Source organism: Rhinoderma darwinii, unplaced genomic scaffold (assembly GCF_050947455.1).
Source record: "Rhinoderma darwinii isolate aRhiDar2 unplaced genomic scaffold, aRhiDar2.hap1 Scaffold_647, whole genome shotgun sequence".
NCBI classification, from domain to species: Eukaryota; Metazoa; Chordata; class Amphibia; order Anura; family Rhinodermatidae; genus Rhinoderma; species Rhinoderma darwinii.
In genome coordinates, this window is record NW_027464203.1 from 141656 (window position 1) to 160916 (window position 19261).

At 42.0% G+C, this 19261-nt stretch overlaps 20 pseudogenes; all 20 read right to left on the minus strand.

Annotated features, from left to right (window-relative positions):
* Positions 1 to 408: 408 nt before the first annotated feature.
* On the minus strand, positions 409 to 526 carry LOC142727033 (5S ribosomal RNA; annotated as a pseudogene).
* A 68-nt stretch (positions 527 to 594) lies between these two features.
* LOC142727679 (5S ribosomal RNA) lies at positions 595 to 711 on the minus strand (annotated as a pseudogene).
* A 3789-nt stretch (positions 712 to 4500) lies between these two features.
* On the minus strand, positions 4501 to 4617 carry LOC142727138 (5S ribosomal RNA; annotated as a pseudogene).
* A 66-nt stretch (positions 4618 to 4683) lies between these two features.
* On the minus strand, positions 4684 to 4800 carry LOC142726992 (5S ribosomal RNA; annotated as a pseudogene).
* Positions 4801 to 8214: 3414 nt separating this feature from the next.
* On the minus strand, positions 8215 to 8332 carry LOC142727129 (5S ribosomal RNA; annotated as a pseudogene).
* Positions 8333 to 8772: 440 nt separating this feature from the next.
* Positions 8773 to 8889, minus strand: LOC142727107 (5S ribosomal RNA; annotated as a pseudogene).
* A 627-nt stretch (positions 8890 to 9516) lies between these two features.
* Positions 9517 to 9633, minus strand: LOC142727139 (5S ribosomal RNA; annotated as a pseudogene).
* An 813-nt stretch (positions 9634 to 10446) lies between these two features.
* On the minus strand, positions 10447 to 10565 carry LOC142727665 (5S ribosomal RNA; annotated as a pseudogene).
* A 626-nt stretch (positions 10566 to 11191) lies between these two features.
* LOC142727108 (5S ribosomal RNA) lies at positions 11192 to 11308 on the minus strand (annotated as a pseudogene).
* Positions 11309 to 11935: 627 nt separating this feature from the next.
* LOC142727141 (5S ribosomal RNA) lies at positions 11936 to 12052 on the minus strand (annotated as a pseudogene).
* A 440-nt stretch (positions 12053 to 12492) lies between these two features.
* On the minus strand, positions 12493 to 12611 carry LOC142727666 (5S ribosomal RNA; annotated as a pseudogene).
* Positions 12612 to 13795: 1184 nt separating this feature from the next.
* Positions 13796 to 13912, minus strand: LOC142727015 (5S ribosomal RNA; annotated as a pseudogene).
* Positions 13913 to 13981: 69 nt separating this feature from the next.
* LOC142727048 (5S ribosomal RNA) lies at positions 13982 to 14098 on the minus strand (annotated as a pseudogene).
* Positions 14099 to 14353: 255 nt separating this feature from the next.
* On the minus strand, positions 14354 to 14470 carry LOC142727050 (5S ribosomal RNA; annotated as a pseudogene).
* Positions 14471 to 15469: 999 nt separating this feature from the next.
* Positions 15470 to 15586, minus strand: LOC142727051 (5S ribosomal RNA; annotated as a pseudogene).
* Positions 15587 to 16028: 442 nt separating this feature from the next.
* Positions 16029 to 16144, minus strand: LOC142726982 (5S ribosomal RNA; annotated as a pseudogene).
* A 254-nt stretch (positions 16145 to 16398) lies between these two features.
* On the minus strand, positions 16399 to 16515 carry LOC142727052 (5S ribosomal RNA; annotated as a pseudogene).
* A 999-nt stretch (positions 16516 to 17514) lies between these two features.
* Positions 17515 to 17631, minus strand: LOC142727117 (5S ribosomal RNA; annotated as a pseudogene).
* A 69-nt stretch (positions 17632 to 17700) lies between these two features.
* On the minus strand, positions 17701 to 17817 carry LOC142727681 (5S ribosomal RNA; annotated as a pseudogene).
* Positions 17818 to 18444: 627 nt separating this feature from the next.
* Positions 18445 to 18562, minus strand: LOC142727130 (5S ribosomal RNA; annotated as a pseudogene).
* Positions 18563 to 19261: the final 699 nt, after the last annotated feature.

Consider the following 19261-nt stretch of genomic DNA (forward strand, 5'->3'; position numbering starts at 1 on the left):
CGATTGTGAAACAAAATCTAAACGACATAATAAAAATTCAACCGCACCACGGATTCCCAGACAGTCTCCCACACTGGTACTAGCGAGGCCTTAAGCTGTGTAACTTCTGCGATCTGACGAGAGCAGGCACATCCGGCTTAGAATGGCCATAGACGTTCAATGCTTTAATCCATAGTCCTATTTAATCTATTGTGAAACAAAATCTAAACGACATAATAAAAAGTCAACCGCACCACAGATTCCCAGACAGTCTCCCACACTGGTACTAGCGAGGGCTTAAGCTGTGTAACTTCTGCGATCTGACGAGAGCAGGCACATTTAGCTTAGAATGGCCATTGACATTAAAAGCCTTAATCCATAGTCCTATTTAATCTATTGTGAAACAAAATCTAAACAACATAATAAAAAGGCAACCGCACCACGGATTCCCAGACAGTCTCCCACACTGGTACTAGCGAGGCCTTAAGCTGTGTAACTTCTGCGATCTAACGAGAGCAGGCACATTCAGCTTAGAATGGCCATTGACGTTAAATGCTTTAATCCATAGTCCTTTTTAATCGATTGTGAAACAAAATCTAAACGACATAATAAAAAGTCAACCGCACCACGGATTCCCAGACAGTCTCCCACACTGGTACTAGCGAGGCCTTAAGCTGTGTAACTTCTGCGTTCTGACGAGAGCAGGCACATTCAGCTTAGAATGGCCATTGACGTTAAATGCTTTAATCCATAGTCCTATTTAATCTATTGTGAAACAAAATCTAAACGACATAATAAAAAGTCAACCGCACCACGGATTCCCAGACAGTCTCCCACACTGGTACTAGCGAGGCCTTAAGCTGTGTAAGTTCTGCGATCTGACGAGAGCAGGCACATTCAGCTTAGAATGGCCATTGACATTAAATGCTTTAATCCATAGTCCTTTTTAATCGATTGTGAAACAAAATCTAAACGACATAATAAAAAGGTAACCGCACCACGGATTCCCAGACAGTCTCCCACACTGGTACTAGCGAGGCCTTAAGCTGTGTATCTTCTGTGATCTGGCGAGAGCAGGCACATTCAGCTTAGAATGGCCATTGACGTTAAATGCTTTAATCCATAGTCCTATTTAATCGATTGTGAAACAAAATCTAAACGACATAATAAAAAGTCAACCGCACCACGGATTCCCAGACAGTCTCCCACACTGGCACTAGCGAGGCCTTAAGCTGTGTAACTTCTGCGATCTGACGAAAGCAGGCACATTCAGCTTAGAATGGCCATTGACATTAAATGCTTTAATCCATAGTCCTTTTTAATCGAATGTGAAACAAAATCTAAACGACATAATAAAAAGTCAACCGCACCACGGATTCCCAGACAGTCTCCCACACTGGCACTAGCGAGGCCTTAAGCTGTGTAACTTCTGCGATCTGACGAAAGCAGGCACATTCAGCTTAGAATGGCCATTGACATTAAATGCTTTAATCCATAGTCCTATTTAATCTATTATGAAACAAAATCTAAACGACATAATAAAAAGTCAACCGCACCACGGATTCCCAGACAGTCTCCGACACTGGTACTAGCGAGGCGTTAAGCTGTGTAACTTCTGCGATCTAACGAGAGCAGGCACATTCAGCTTAGAATGGCCATCGACATTAAATGCTTTAATCCATAGTCCTTTTTAATCGATTGTGAAACAAAATCTAAATGACATAATAAAAAGTCAACCGCACCACGGATTCCCAGACAGTCTCCCACACTGGTACTAGCTAGGCCTTAAGATGTGTAACTTCTGCGATCTGACGAGAGCAGGCACATTCAGCTTAGAATGGCCATTGACATTAAAAGCCTTAATCCATAGTCCTATTTAATCTATTGTGAAACAAAATCTAAACAACATAATAAAAAGTCAACCACACCACGGATTCCCAGACAGTCTCCCACACTGGTACTAGCGAGGCCTTAAGCTGTGTAACTTCTGCGTTATGACGAGAGCAGGCACATTCAGCTTAGAATAGCCATTGACGTTAAATGCTTTAATCCATAGTCCTATTTAATCTATTGTGAGACAAAATCTAAACGACATAATAAAAAGTCAACCGCACCACGGATTCCCAGACAGTCTCCCACACTGGTACTAGCGAGGCCCTAAGCTGTGTAAGTTCTGCGATCTGACGAGAGCAGGCACATTCAGCTTAGAATGGCCATTGACATTAAATGCTTTAATCCATAGTCCTTTTTAATCGATTGTGAAACAAAATCTAAACGACATAATAAAAAGGCAACCGCACCACGGATTCCCAGACAGTCTCCCACACTGGTACTAGCGAGGCCTTAAGCTGTGTAACTTCTGCGATCTGACGAGAGAAGGCACATTCAGCTTAGAATGGCCATTGACGTTAAATGCTTTAATCCATAGTCCTATTTAATCTATTATGAAACAAAATCTAAACGACATAATAAAAAGTCAACCGCACCACGGATTCCCAGACAGTCTCCGACACTGGTACTAGCGAGGCGTTAAGCTGTGTAACTTCTGCGATCTAACGAGAGCAGGCACATTCAGCTTAGAATGGCCATTGACATTAAATGCTTTAATCCATAGTCCTTTTTAATCGATTGTGAAACAAAATCTAAACGACCTAATAAAAAGTCAACCGCACCACGGATTCCCAGACAGTCTCCCACACTGGTACTAGCTAGGCCTTAAGCTGTGTAACTTCTGCGATCTGACGAGAGCAGGCACATTCAGCTTAGAATGGCCATTGACATTAAAAGCCTTAATCCATAGTCCTATTTAATCTATTGTGAAACAAAATCTAAACAACATAATAAAAAGGCAACCACACCACGGATTCCCAGACAGTCTCCCACACTGGTACTAGCGAGGCCTTAAGCTGTGTAACTTCTGCGTTATGAGGAGAGCAGGCACATTCAGCTTAGAATGGCCATTGACGTTAAATGCTTTAATCCATAGTCCTATTTAATCTATTGTGAGACAAAATCTAAACGACATAATAAAAAGTCAACCGCACCACGGATTCCCAGACAGTCTCCCACACTGGTACTAGCGAGGCCCTAAGCTGTGTAAGTTCTGCGATCTGACGAGAGCAGGCACATTCAGCTTAGAATGGCCATTGACATTAAATGCTTTAATCCATAGTCCTTTTTAATCGATTGTGAAACAAAATCTAAACGACATAATAAAAAGGCAACCGCACCACGGATTCCCAGACAGTCTCCCACACTGGTACTAGCGAGGCGTTAAGCTGTGTAACTTCTGCGATCTAACGAGAGCAGGCACATTCAGCTTAGAATGGCCATTGACATTACATGCTTTAATCCATAGTCCTTTTTAATCGATTGTGAAACAAAATCTAAACGACATAATAAAAAGTCAACCGCACCACGGATTCCCAGAAAATCTCCCACACTGGTACTAGCGAGGCCTTAAGCTGTGTAACTTCTGCGATCTGACGAAAGCAGGCACATTCAGCTTAGAATGGCCATTGACATTAAATGCTTTAAGCCATAGTCCTTTTTAATCGATTGTGAAACAAAATCTAAACGACATAATAAAAAGTCAACCGCACCACGGATTCCCAGACAGTCTCCCACACTGGTACTAGCGAGGCCTTAAGCTGTGTAACTTCTGCAATCTGACGAGAGCAGGGACATTCAGCTTAGAATGGCCATTGACATTAAATGCTTTAATCCATAGTCCTTTTTAATCGATTGTGAAACAAAATCTAAATGACATAATAAAAATTCAACCGCACCACGGATTCCCAGACAGTCTCCCACACTGGTACTAGCGAGGCCTTAAGCTGTGTAACTTCTGCGATCTGACGAGAGCAGGCACATTCAGCTTAGAATGGCCATTGGCGTTAAATGCTTTAATCCATAGTCCTATTTAATCTATTGTGAAACAAAATGTAAACGACATAATAAAAAGTCAACCGCACCACGGATTCCCAGACAGTCTCCCACACTGGTACTAGCGAGGCGTTAAGCTGTGTAACTTCTGCGATCTAACGAGAGCAGGCACATTCAGCTTAGAATGGCCATTGACATTAAATGCTTTAATCCATAGTCCTTTTTAATCGATTGTGAAACAAAATCTAAACGACATAATAAAAAGTCAACCGCACCACGGATTCCCAGACAGTCTCCCACACTGGTACTAGCGAGGCGTTAAGCTGTGTAACTTCTGCGATCTGACGAGAGCAGGGACATTCAGCTTAGAATGGCCATTGACATTAAATGCTTTAATTCATAGTCCTTTTTAATCGATTGTGAAACAAAATCTAAACGACATAATAAAAATTCAACCGCACCACGGATTCCCAGACAGTCTCCCACACTGGTACTAGCGAGGCCTTAAGCTGTGTAACTTCTGCGATCTGACGAGAGCAGGCACATCCGGCTTAGAATGGCCATTGACGTTCAATGTTTTAATCCATAGTCCTATTTAATCGATTGTGAAACAAAATCTAAACGACATAATAAAAATTCAACCGCACCACGGATTCCCAGACAGTCTCCCACACTGGTACTAGCGAGGCCTTAAGCTGTGTAACTTCTGCGATCTGACGAGAGCAGGCACATTCAGCTTAGAATGGCCATTGACATTAAAAGCCTTAATCCATAGTCCTATTTAATCTATTGTGAAACAAAATTGAAACATAATAAAAAGTCAACCACACCACGGATTCCCAGACAGTCTCCCACACTGGTACTAGCGAGGCCTTAAGCTGTGTAACTTCTGCGTTCTGATGAGAGCAGGCACATTCAGCTTAGAATGGCCATTGACGTTAAATGCTTTAATCCATAGTCCTATTTAATCTATTGTGAAACAAAATCTAAACGACATAATAAAAAGTCAACCGCACTACGGATTCCCAGACAGTCTCCCACACTGGTACTAGCGAGGCCTTAAGCTGTGTAAGTTCTGCGATCTGACGAGAGCAGGCACATTCAGCTTAGAATGGCCATTGACATTAAATGCTTTAATCCATAGTCCTTTTTAATCGATTGTGAAACAAAATCTAAACGACATAATAAAAAGGCAACCGCACCACGGATTCCCAGACAGTCTCCCACACTGGTACTAGCGAGGCCTTAAGCTGTGTATCTTCTGTGATCTGACGAGAGCAGGCACATTCAGCTTAGAATGGCCATCGACGTTAAATGCTTTAATCCATAGTCCTATTTAATCTATTGTGAAACAAAATCTAAACGACATAAAACATCAACCGCACCACGGATTCCCAGACAGTCTCCCACACTGTTACTAGCGAGGCGTTAAGCTGTGTAACTGCTGCGATCTACCGAGAGCAGGCACATTCAGCTTAGAATGGCCATTGACATTAAATGCTTTAATCCATAGTCCTTTTTAATCGATTGTGAAACAAAATCTAAACGACATAATAAAAAGTCAACCGCACCACGGATTCCCAGAAAGTCTCCCACACTGGCACTAGCGAGGCCTTAAGCTGTGTAACTTCTGCGATCTGACGAAAGCAGGCACATTCAGCTTAGAATGGCCATTGACATTAAATGCTTTAATCCATAGTCCTTTTTAATCGATTGTGAAACAAAATCTAAACGACATAATAAAAAGTCAACCGCACCACGGATTCCCAGACAGTCTCCCACACTGGTACTAGCGAGGCCTTAAGCTGTGTAACTTCTGCAATCTGACGAGAGCAGGCACATTCAGCTTAGAATGGCCATTGACGTTAAATGCTTTAATCCATAGTCCTATTTAATCTATTGTGAAACAAAATGTAGACGACATAATAAAAAGTCAACCGCACCACGGATTCCCAGACAGTCTCCCACACTAGTACTAGCGAGGCGTTAAGCTATGTAACTTCTGCGATCTAACGAGAGCAGGCACATTCAGCTTAGAATGGCCATTGACATTAAATGCTTTAATCCATAGTCCTTTTTAATCGATTGTGAAACAAAATCTAAACGACATAATAAAAAGGCAACCGCACCACGGATTCCCAGACAGTCTCCCACACTGGTACTAGTGAAGCCTTAAGCTGTGTAACTTCTGCGATCTGACGAGAGCAGGCACATTCAGCTTAGAATGGCCATTGACATTAAAAGCCTTAATCCATAGTCCTATTTAATCTATTGTGAAACAAAATCTAAACAACATAATAAAAAGTCAACCGCACCACGGATTCCCAGACAGTCTCCCACACTGGTACTAGCGAGGCCTTAAGCTGTGTAACTTCTGAGATCTGACGAGAGCAGGGACATTCAGCTTAGAATGGCCATTGACATCAAATGCTTTAATCCATAGTCCTTTTTAATCGATTGTGAAACAAAATCTAAACGACATAATAAAAATTCAACCACACCACGGATTCCCAGACAGTCTCCCACACTGGTACTAGCGAGGCCTTAAGCTGTGTAACTTCTGCGTTCTGACGAGAGCAGGCACATTCAGCTTAGAATGGCCATTGACGTTAGATGCTTTAATCCATAGTCCTATTTAATCTATTGTGAAACAAAATCTAAACGACATAATAAAAAGGCAACTGCACCACGGATTCCCAGACAGTCTCCCACACTGGTACTAGCGAGGCGTTATGCTTTGTAACTTCTGCCATCTAACGAGAGCAGGCACATTCAGCTTAGAATGGCCATTGACATAAAATGCTTTAATCCATAGTCCTTTTCAATCGATTGTGAAACAAAATCTAAACGACATAATAAAAAGTCAACCGCACCACGGATTCCCAGAAAGTCTCCCACACTGGTACTAGCGAGGCCTTAAGCTGTGTAACTTCTGCGAACTGACGAAAGCAGGCACATTCAGCTTAGAATGGCCATTGATATTAAATGCTTTAATCCATAGTCCTTTTTAATCGATTGTGAAACAAAATCTAAACGACATAATAAAAAGTCAAACGCACCATGGATTCCCAGACAGTCTCCCACACTGGTACTAGCGAGGCCTTAAGCTGTGTAACTTCTGCAATCTGACGAGAGCAGGGACATTCAGCTTAGAATGGCCATTGACATTAAATGCTTTAATCCATAGTCCTTTTTAATCGATTGTGAAACAAAATCTAAACGACATAATAAAAATTCAACCGCACCACGGATTCCCAGACAGTCTCCCACACTGGTACTAGCGAGGCCTTAAGTTGTGTAACTTCTGCGATCTGACGAGAGCAGGCACATTCAGCTTAGAATGGCCATTGACGTTAAATGCTTTAATCCATAGTCCTTTTTAATCGATTGTGAAACAAAATCTAAACGACATAATAAAAAGTCAACCGCACCACGGATTCCCAGACAGTCTCCCACACTGGTACTAGCGAGGCCTTAAGCTGTGTAACTTCTGCGATCTGACGAGAGCAGGCACATCCGGCTTAGAATGGCCATTGACATTCAATGTTTTAATCCATAGTCCTATTTAATCTATTGTGAAACAAAATCTAAACGACATAATAAAAAACCAACCGCACCACGGATTCCCAGGCAGTCTCCCACACTGGTACTAGCGAGGCGTTAAGCTGTGTAACTTCTGCGATCTAACGAGAGCAAGCATATTCAGCTTAGAATGGCCATTGACATTAAATGCTTTAATCCATAGTCCTTTTTAATCGATTGTGAAACAAAATCTAAACGACATAATAAAAAGTCAACCGCACCACAGATTCCCAGAAAGTCTCCCACACTGGTACTAGCGAGGCCTTAAGCTGTGTAACTTCTGCGATCTGACGAAAGCAGGCACATTCAGCTTAGAATGGCCATTGACATTAAATGCTTTAATCCATAGTCCTTTTTAATCGATTGTGAAACAAAATCTAAACAACATAATAAAAAGTCAACCGCACCACGGATTCCCAGACAGTCTCCCACACTGGTACTAGCGAGGCCTTAAGCTGTGTAACTTCTGCAATCTGACGAGAGCAGGCACATTCAGCTTAGAATGGCCATTGACGTTAAATGCTTTAATCCATAGTCCTATTTAATCTATTGTGAAACAAAATGTAGACGACATAATAAAAAGTCAACCGCACCACGGATTCCCAGACAGTCTCCCACACTAGTACTAGCGAGGCGTTAAGCTATGTAAATTCTGCGATCTAACGAGAGCAGGCACATTCAGCTTAGAATGGCCATTGACATTAAATGCTTTAATCCATAGTCCTTTTTAATCGATTGTGAAACAAAATCTAAACGACATAATAAAAAGGCAACCGCACCACGGATTCCCAGACAGTCTCCCACACTGGTACTAGCGAAGCCTTAAGCTGTGTAACTTCTGCGATCTGACGAGAGCAGGCACATTCAGCTTAGAATGGCCATTGACATTAAAAGCCTTAATCCATAGTCCTATTTAATCTATTGTGAAACAAAATCTAAACAACATAATAAAAAGTCAACCGCACCACGGATTCCCAGACAGTCTCCCACACTGGTACTAGCGAGGCCTTAAGCTGTGTAACTTCTGAGATCTGACGAGAGCAGGGACATTCAGCTTAGAACGGCCATTGACATCAAATGCTTTAATCCATAGTCCTTTTTAATCGATTGTGAAACAAAATCTAAACGACATAATAAAAATTCAACCACACCACGGATTCCCAGACAGTCTCCCACACTGGTACTAGCGAGGCCTTAAGCTGTGTAACTTCTGCGTTCTGACGAGAGCAGGCACATTCAGCTTAGAATGGCCATTGACGTTAGATGCTTTAATCCATAGTCCTATTTAATCTATTGTGAAACAAAATCTAAACAACATAATAAAAAGTCAACCGCACCACGGATTCCCAGACAGCCTCCCACACTGGTACTAGCGAGGCCTTAAGCTGTGTAACTTCTGCGATCTGACGAGAGCAGGTACATTCAGCTTAGAATGGCCATTGACGTTAAATGCTTTAATCCATAGTCCTTTTTAATCGATTGTGAAACAAAATCTAAACGACATAATAAAAAGGCAACCGCACCACGGATTCCCAGACAGTCTCCCACACTGGTACTAGCGAGGCGTTAAGCTTTGTAACTTCTGCCATCTAACGAGAGCAGGCACATTCAGCTTAGAATGGCCATTGACATAAAATGCTTTAATCCATAGTCCTTTTCAATCGATTGTGAAACAAAATCTAAACGACATAATAAAAAGTCAACCGCACCACGGATTCCCAGAAAGTCTCCCACACTGGTACTAGCGAGGCCTTAAGCTGTGTAACTTCTGCGAACTGACGAAAGCAGGCACATTCAGCTTAGAATGGCCATTGATATTAAATGCTTTAATCCATAGTCCTTTTTAATCGATTGTGAAACAAAATCTAAACGACATAATAAAAAGTCAACCGCACCACGGATTCCCAGACAGTCTCCCACACTGGTACTAGCGAGGCCTTAAGCTGTGTAACTTCTGCAATCTGACGAGAGCAGGGACATTCAGCTTAGAATTGCCATTGACATTAAATGCTTTAATCCATAGTCCTTTTTAATCGATTGTGAAACAAAATCTAAACGACATAATAAAAATTCAACCGCACCACGGATTCCCAGACAGTCTCCCACACTGGTACTAGCGAGGCCTTAAGCTGTGTAACTTCTGCGATCTGACGAGAGCAGGCACATTCAGCTTAGAATGGCCATTGACGTTAAATGCTTTAATCCATAGTCCTATTTAATCTATTGTGAAACAAAATCTAAACGACATAATAAAAAGTCAACCGCACCACGGATTCCCAGACAGTCTCCCACACTGGTACTAGCGAGGAGTTAAGCTGTGTAACTTCTGCAATCTAACGAGAGCAGGCACATTCAGCTTAGAATGGCCATTGACATTAAATGCTTTAATCCATAGTCCTTTTTAATCGATTGTGAAACAAAATCTAAACGACATAATAAAAAGTCAACCGCACCACGGATTCCCAGACAGTCTCCCACACTGGTACTAGCGAGGCCTTAAGCTGTGTAACTTCTGCGATCTGACGAGAAGCAGGGACATTCAGCTTAGAATGGCCATTGACATTAAATGCTTTAATCCATAGTCCTTTTTAATCGATTGTGAAACAAAATCTAAACGACATAATAAAAATTCAACCGCACCACGGATTCCCAGACACTCTCCCACACTGGTACTAGCGAGGCCTTAAGCTGTGTAACTTCTGCGATCTGACGAGAGCAGGCACATTCAGCTTAGAATGGCCATTGACGTTAAATGCTTTAATCCATAGTCCTATTTAATCTATTGTGAAACAAAATCTAAACGACATAATAAAAAGTCGACCGCACCACGGATTCCCAGACAGTCTCCCACACTGGTACTAGCGAGGCGTTAAGCTGTGTAACTTCTGCGATCTAACGAGAGCAGGCACATTCAGCTTAGAATGGCCATTGACTTTAAATGTTTTAATCCATAGTCCTTTTTAATCGATTGTGAAACAAAATCTAAACAACATAATAAAAAGTCTACCGCACCACGGATTCCCAGACAGTCTCCCACACTGGTACTAGCGAGGCCTTAAGCTGTGTAACTTCTGCGATCTGACGAGAGCAGGGACATTCAGCATAGAATTGCCATTGACATTAAAAGCCTTAATCCATAGTCCTATTTAATCTATTGTGAAACAAAATCTAAACAACATAATAAAAAGGCAACCGCACCATGGATTCCCAGACAGTCTCCCACACTGGTACTAGCGAGGCCTTAAGCTTTGTAACTTCTGCGTTCTGACGAGAGCAGGCACATTCAGCTTAGAATGGCCATTGACGTTAAATGCTTTCATCCATAGTCCTATTTAATCTATTGTGAAACAAAATCTAAACGACATAATAAAAAGTCAACCGCACCACGGATTCCCAGACAGTCTCCCACACTGGTAATAGCAAGGCCTTAAGCCGTGTAAGTTCTGCGATCTGACGAGAGCAGGCACATTCAGCTTAGAATGGCCATTGACATCAAATGCTTTAATCCATAGTCCTTTTTAATCGATTGTGAAACAAAATCTAAACGACATAATAAAAAGGCAACCGCAACACGGATTCCCAGAAAGTCTCCCACACTGGTACTAGCGAGGCCTTAAGCTGTGTAACTTCTGCGATCTGACGAGAGCAGGGACATTCAGCTTAGAATGGCCATTGACGTTAGATGCTTTAATCCATAGTCCTATTTAATCTATTGTGAAACAAAATCTAAACAACATAATAAAAAGTCAACCGCACCACGGATTCCCAGACAGCCTCCCACACTGGTACTAGCGAGGCCTTAAGCTGTGTAACTTCTGCGATCTGACGAGAGCAGGTACATTCAGCTTAGAATGGCCATTGACATTAAATGCTTTAATCCATAGTCCTTTTTAATCGATTGTGAAACAAAATCTAAACGACATAATAAAAAGGCAACCGCACCACGGATTCCCAGACAGTCTCCCACACTGGTACTAGCGAGGCGTTAAGCTTTGTAACTTCTGCCATCTAACGAGAGCAGGCACATTCAGCTTAGAATGGCCATTGACATAAAATGCTTTAATCCATAGTCCTTTTCAATCGATTGTGAAACAAAATCTAAACGACATAATAAAAAGTCAACCGCACCACGGATTCCCAGAAAGTCTCCCACACTGGTACTAGCGAGGCCTTAAGCTGTGTAACTTCTGCGAACTGACGAAAGCAGGCACATTCAGCTTAGAATGGCCATTGATATTAAATGCTTTAATCCATAGTCCTTTTTAATCGATTGTGAAACAAAATCTAAACGACATAATAAAAAGTCAACCGCACCACGGATTCCCAGACAGTCTCCCACACTGGTACTAGCGAGGCCTTAAGCTGTGTAACTTCTGCAATCTGACGAGAGCAGGGACATTCAGCTTAGAATGGCCATTGACATTAAATGCTTTAATCCATAGTCCTTTTTAATCGATTGTGAAACAAAATCTAAACGACATAATAAAAATTCAACCGCACCACGGATTCCCAGACAGTCTCCCACACTGGTACTAGCGAGGCCTTAAGCTGTGTAACTTCTGCGATCTGACGAGAGCAGGCACATTCAGCTTAGAATGGCCATTGACGTTAAATGCTTTAATCCATAGTCCTATTTAATCTATTGTGAAACAAAATCTAAACGACATAATAAAAAGTCAACCGCACCACGGATTCCCAGACAGTCTCCCACACTGGTACTAGCGAGGAGTTAAGCTGTGTAACTTCTGCAATCTAACGAGAGCAGGCACATTCAGCTTAGAATGGCCATTGACGTTAAATGCTTTAATCCATAGTCCTATTTAATCTATTGTGAAACAAAATCTAAACGACATAATAAAAAGTCGACCGCACCACGGATTCCCAGACAGTCTCCCACACTGGTACTAGCGAGGCGTTAAGCTGTGTAACTTCTGCGATCTAACGAGAGCAGGCACATTCAGCTTAGAATGGCCATTGACTTTAAATGCTTTAATCCATAGTCCTTTTTAATCGATTGTGAAACAAAATCTAAACAACATAATAAAAAGTCTACCGCACCACGGATTCCCAGACAGTCTCCCACACTGGTACTAGCGAGGCCTTAAGCTGTGTAACTTCTGCGATCTGACGAGAGCAGGGACATTCAGCATAGAATTGCCATTGACATTAAAAGCCTTAATCCATAGTCCTATTTAATCTATTGTGAAACAAAATCTAAACAACATAATAAAAAGTCAACCGCACCATGGATTCCCAGACAGTCTCCCACACTGGTACTAGCGAGGCCTTAAGCTTTGTAACTTCTGCGTTCTGACGAGAGCAGGCACATTCAGCTTAGAATGGCCATTGACGTTAAATGCTTTCATCCATAGTCCTATTTAATCTATTGTGAAACAAAATCTAAACGACATAATAAAAAGTCAACCGCACCACGGATTCCCAGACAGTCTCCCACACTGGTAATAGCAAGGCCTTAAGCCGTGTAAGTTCTGCGATCTGACGAGAGCAGGCACATTCAGCTTAGAATGGCCATTGACAGCAAATGCTTTAATCCATAGTCCTTTTTAATCGATTGTGAAACAAAATCTAAACGACATAATAAAAAGGCAACCGCAACACGGATTCCCAGAAAGTCTCCCACACTGGTACTAGCGAGGCCTTAAGCTGTGTAACTTCTGCGATCTGACGAGAGCAGGGACATTCAGCTTAGAATGGCCATTGACATTAAATGCTTTAATCCATAGTCCTTTTTAATAGATTGTGAAACAAAATCTAAACGACATAATAAAAAGGCAACCGCACCACGTATTCCCAGACAGTCTCCCACACTGGTACTAGCGAGGCGTTAAGCTGTGTAACTTCTGCGATCTAACGAGAGCAGGCACATTCAGCTTAGAATGGCCATTGACATTAAATGCTTTAATCCATAGTCCTTTTTAATCGATTGTGAAACAAAATCTAAACGACATAATAAAAAGGCAACCGCACCACGGATTCCCAGACAGTCTCCCACACTGGTACTAGCGAGGCCTTAAGCTGTGTAACTTCTGCGATCTGACGAGAGCAGTCACATTCAGCTTATAATGGCCATTGACATTAAAAGCCTTAATCCATAGTCCTATTTAATCTATTGTGAAAAAAAATCTAAACGACATAATAAAAAGTCAACCGCACCACGGATTCCCAGACAGTCTCCCACACTAGTACTAGCGAGGCGTTAAGCTGTGTAACTTCTGCGATCTGACGAGAGCAGGCACATTCAGCTTAGAATGGCCATTGACATTAAAGGCTTTAATCCATAGTCCTTTTTAATCGATTGTGAAACAAAATCTAAACGACATAATAAAAATTCAACCGCACCACGGATTCCCAGACAGTCTCCCACACTGGTACTAGCGAGGCCTTAAGCTGTGTAATTTCTGCGTTCTGACGAGAGCAGGCACATTCAGCTTAGAATGGCCATTGACGTTAAATGCTTTAATCCATAGTCCTATTTAATCTATTGTGAAACAAAATCTAAACGACATAATAAAAAGTCAACCGCACCACGGATTCCCAGACAGTCTCCCACACTGGTACTAGCGAGGCCTTAAGCTGTGTAACTTCTGCGATCTGACGAGAGCAGGCACATTCAGCTTAGAATGGCCATTGACATTAAATGCTTTAATCCATAGTCCTTTTTAATCGATTGTGAAACAAAATCTAAACGACATAATAAAAAGTCAACCGCACCACGGATTCCCAGACAGTCTCCCACACTGGTACTAGCGAGGCGTTAAGCTGGTTAACTTCTGCGATCTAACGAGAGCAGGCACATTCAGCTTAGAATGGCCATTGACATTAAATGCTTTAATCCATATTCCTTTTTAATCGATTGTGAAACAAAATCGAAATGACATAATAAAAAGTCAACCGCACCACGGATTCCCAGACAGTCTCCCACACTGGTACTAGCGAGGCCTTAAGCTGTGTAACTTCTGCGATCTGACGAGAGCAGGCACATTCAGCTTAGAATGGCCATTGACATTAACAGCCTTAATCCATAGTCCTATTTAATCTATTGTGAAACAAAATCTAAACAACATAATAAAAAGTCAACCGCACCACGGATTCCCAGACAGTCTCCCACACTGGTACTAGCGAGGCCTTAAGCTGTGTAACTTCTGCGATCTGACGAGAGCAGGGACATTCAGCTTTGAATGGCCATTGACATTAAAGGCTTTAATCCATAGTCCTTTTTAATCGATTGTGAAACAAAATCTAAACGACATAATAAAAAGTCAACCGCACCACGGATTCCCAGACAGTCTCCCACACTGGTACTAGTGAGGCCTTAAGCTGTGTAACTTCGGCGATCTGACGAGAGCAGGCACATTCAGCTTAGAATGGACATTGACATTAAATGCTTTAATCCATAGTACTTTTTAATCGACTGTGAAACAAAATCTAAACGACATAATAAAAAGTCAACCGCACCACGGATTCCCAGACAGTCTCCCACACTGGTACTAGCGAGGACATAAGCTGTGTAACTTCTGCGATCTGACGAGAGCAGGCACATTCAGCTTAGAATGGCCATTGACGTTAAATCCTTTAATCCATAGTCCTATTTAATCTATTGTGAAACAAAATCTAAACGACATAATAGAAAGTCAACCGCACCACGGATTCCCAGACAGTCTCCCACACTGGTACTAGCGAGGCGTTAAGCTGTGTAACTTCTGCGATCTAACGAGAGCAGGCACATTCAGCTTAGAATGGCCATTGACATTAAATGCTTTAATCCATAGTCCTTTTTAATCGATTGTGAAACAAAATCTAAATGACATAATAAAAAGTCAACCGCACCACGGATTCCCAGACAGTCTCCCACACTGGTACTAGCGAAGCGTTAAGCTGGTTAACGTCTGCGATCTGACGAGAGCAGGCACATTCAGCTTAGAATGGCCATTGACATTAACAGCCTTAATCCATAGTCCTATTTAATCTATTGTGAAACAAAATCTAAACAACATAATAAAAAGTCAACCGCACCACGGATTCCCAGACAGTCTCCCACACTGGTACTAGCGAGGCCTTAAGCTGTGTAACTTCTGCGATCTGACGAGAGCAGGCACATTCAGCTTAGAATGGCCATTGACATTAAAAGCCTTAATCCATAGTCCTATTTAATCTATTGTGAAACAAAATCTAAACAACATAATAAAAAGTCAACCGCACCACGGATTCCCAGACAGTCTCCCACACTGGTACTAGGGAGGCCTTAAGCTGTGTAACTTCTGCGATCTGACGAGAGCAGAGACATTCAGCTTAGAATGGCCATTGACATTAAATGCTTTAATCCATAGTCCTTTTTAATCGATTGTGAAACAAAATCTAAACGACATAATAAATAGTCAACCGCACCACGGATTCCCAGACAGTCTCCCACACTGGTACTAGCGAGGCCTTAAGCTGTGTAACTTCTGCGATCTGACGAGAGCAGGGACATTCAGCTTAGAATGGCCATTAACATTAAATGCTTTAATCCATAGTCCTTTTTAATCGATTGTGAAACAAAATCTAAACGACATAATAAAATTTCAACCGCACCACGGATTCCCAGACAGTCTCCCACACTGGTACTAGCGAGGCCTTAAGCTGCGTAACTTCTGCGTTCTGACGAGAGCAGGCACATTCAGCTTAGAATGGCCATTGATGTTAAATGCTTTAATCCATAGTCCTATTTAATCTATTGTGAAACAAAATCTAAACAACATAATAAAAGTCAACCGCACCACGGATTCCCAGACAGTCTCCCACACTGGTACTAGCGAGGCGTTAAGCTGTGTAACTACTGCAATCTAACGAGAGCAGGCACATTCAGCTTAGAATGGCCATTGACATTAAATGCTTTAATCCATAGTCCTTTTTAATCGATTGTGAAACAAAATCTAAACGACATAATAAAAAGTCAACCGCACCACGGATTCCCAGACAGTCTCCCACACTGGTACTAGCGAGGCCTTAAGCTGTGTAACTTCTGCGATCTGACGAGAGCAGGCACATTCAGCTTAGAATGGCCATTGACATTAAAAGCCTTAATCCATAGTCCTATTTAATCTATTGTGAAACAAAATCTAAACGACATAATAAAAAGTCAAACGCACCACGGATTCCCAGACAGTCTCCCACACTGGTACTAGCGAGGACTTAAGCTGTGTAACTTCTGCAATCTGACGAGAGCAGGGACATTCAGCTTAGAATGGCCATTGACATTAAATGCTTTAATCCATAGTCCTTTTTAATCGATTGTGAAACAAAATCTAAACGACATAATAAAAATTCAACCGCACCACGGATTCCCAGACAGTCTCCCACACTGGTACTAGCGAGGCCTTAAGTTGTGTAACTTCTGCGATCTGACGAGAGCAGGCACATTCAGCTTAGAATGGCCATTGACGTTAAATGCTTTAATCCATAGTCCTATTTAATCTATTGTGAAACAAAATCTAAACGACATAATAAAAAGTCAACCGCACCACGGATTCCCAGACAGTCTCCCACACTGGTACTAGCGAGGAGTTAAGCTGTGTAACTTCTGCAATCTAACGAGAGCAGGCACATTCAGCTTAGAATGGCCATTGACATTAAATGCTTTAATCCATAGTCCTTTTTAATCGATTGTGAAACAAAATCTAAACGACATAATAAAAAGTCAACCGCACCACGGATTCCCAGACAGTCTCCCACACTGGTACTAGCGAGGCCTTAAGCTGTGTAACTTCTGCGATCTGACGAGAGCAGGCACATCCGGCTTAGAATGGCCATTGACATTCAATGTTTTAATCCATAGTCCTATTTAATCTATTGTGAAACAAAATCTAAACGACATAATAAAAAGCCAACCGCACCACGGATTCCCAGGCAGTCTCCCACACTGGTACTAGCGAGGCGTTAAGCTGTGTAACTTCTGCGATCTAACGAGAGCAAGCATATTCAGCTTAGAATGGCCATTGACATTAAATGCTTTAATCCATAGTCCTTTTTAATCGATTGTGAAACAAAATCTAAACGACATAATAAAAAGTCAACCGCACCACAGATTCCCAGAAAGTCTCCCACACTGGTACTAGCGAGGCCTTAAGCTGTGTAACTTCTGCGATCTGACGAGAGCAGGCACATTCAGCTTAGAATGGCCATTGACATTAAAAGCCTTAATCCATAGTCCTATTTAATCTATTGTGAAACAAAATCTAAACAACATAATAGAAAGTCAACCGCACCACGGATTCCCAGACAGTCTCCCACACTGGTACTAGCGAGGCCTTAAGCTGTGTAACTTCTGCGTTCTGACGAGAGCAGGCACATTCAGCTTAGAATGGCCATTGACGTTAAATGCTTTAATCCATAGTCCTATTTAATCTATTGTGAAACAAAATCTAAACGACATAATAAAAAGTCAACCGCATCACGGATTCCCAGACAGTCTCCCACACTGGTACTAGCGAGGCCTTAAGCTGTGTAAGTTCTGCGATCTGACGAGAGCAGGCACATTCAGCTTAGAATGGCCATTGACATTAAATGCTTTAATCCATAGTCCTTTTTAATCGATTGTGAAACAAAATCTAAACGACATAATAAAAAGGCAACCGCACCACGGATTCCCAGACAGTCTCCCACACTAGTACTAGCGAGGCCTTAAGCTGTGTAACTTCTGCAATCTGACGAGAGCAGGCACATTCAGCTTAGAATGGCCATTGACGTTAAATGCTTTAATCCATAGTCCTATTTAATCTATTGTGAAACAAAATGTAGACGACATAATAAAAAGTCAACCGCACCACGGATTCCCAGACAGTCTCCCACACTAGTACTAGCGAGGCGTTAAGCTATGTAACTTCTGCGATCTAACGAGAGCAGGCACATTCAGCTTAGAATGGCCATTGACATTAAATGCTTTAATCCATAGTCCTTTTTAATCGATTGTGAAACAAAATCTAAACGACATAATAAAAAGGCAACCGCACCACGGATTCCCAGACAGTCTCCCACACTGGTACTAGCGAAGCCTTAAGCTGTGTAACTTCTGCGATCTGACGAGAGCAGGCACATTCAGCTTAGAATGGCCATTGACATTAAAAGCCTTAATCCATAGTCCTATTTAATCTATTGTGAAACAAAATCTAAACAACATAATAAAAAGTCAACCGCACCACGGATTCCCAGACAGTCTCCCACACTGGTACTAGCGAGGCCTTAAGCTGTGTAACTTCTGAGATCTGACGAGAGCAGGGACATTCAGCTTAGAATGGCCATTGACATCAAATGCTTTAATCCATAGTCCTTTTTAATCGATTGTGAAACAAAATCTAAACGACATAATAAAAATTCAACCACACCACGGATTCCCAGACAGTCTCCCACACTGGTACTAGCGAGGCCTTAAGCTGTGTAACTTCTGCGTTCTGACGAGAGCAGGCACATTCAGCTTAGAATGGCCATTGACGTTAGATGCTTTAATCCATAGTCCTATTTAATCTATTGTGAAACAAAATCTAAACAACATAATAAAAAGTCAACCGCACCACGGATTCCCAGACAGCCTCCCACACTGGTACTAGCGAGGCCTTAAGCTGTGTAACTACTGCGATCTGACGAGAGCAGGTACATTCAGCTTAGAATGGCCATTGACATTAAATGCTTTAATCCATAGTCCTTTTTAATCGATTGTGAAACAAAATCTAAACGACATAATAAAAAGGCAACCGCACCACGGATTCCCAGACAGTCTCCCACACTGGTACTAGCGAGGCGTTAAGCTTTGTAACTTCTG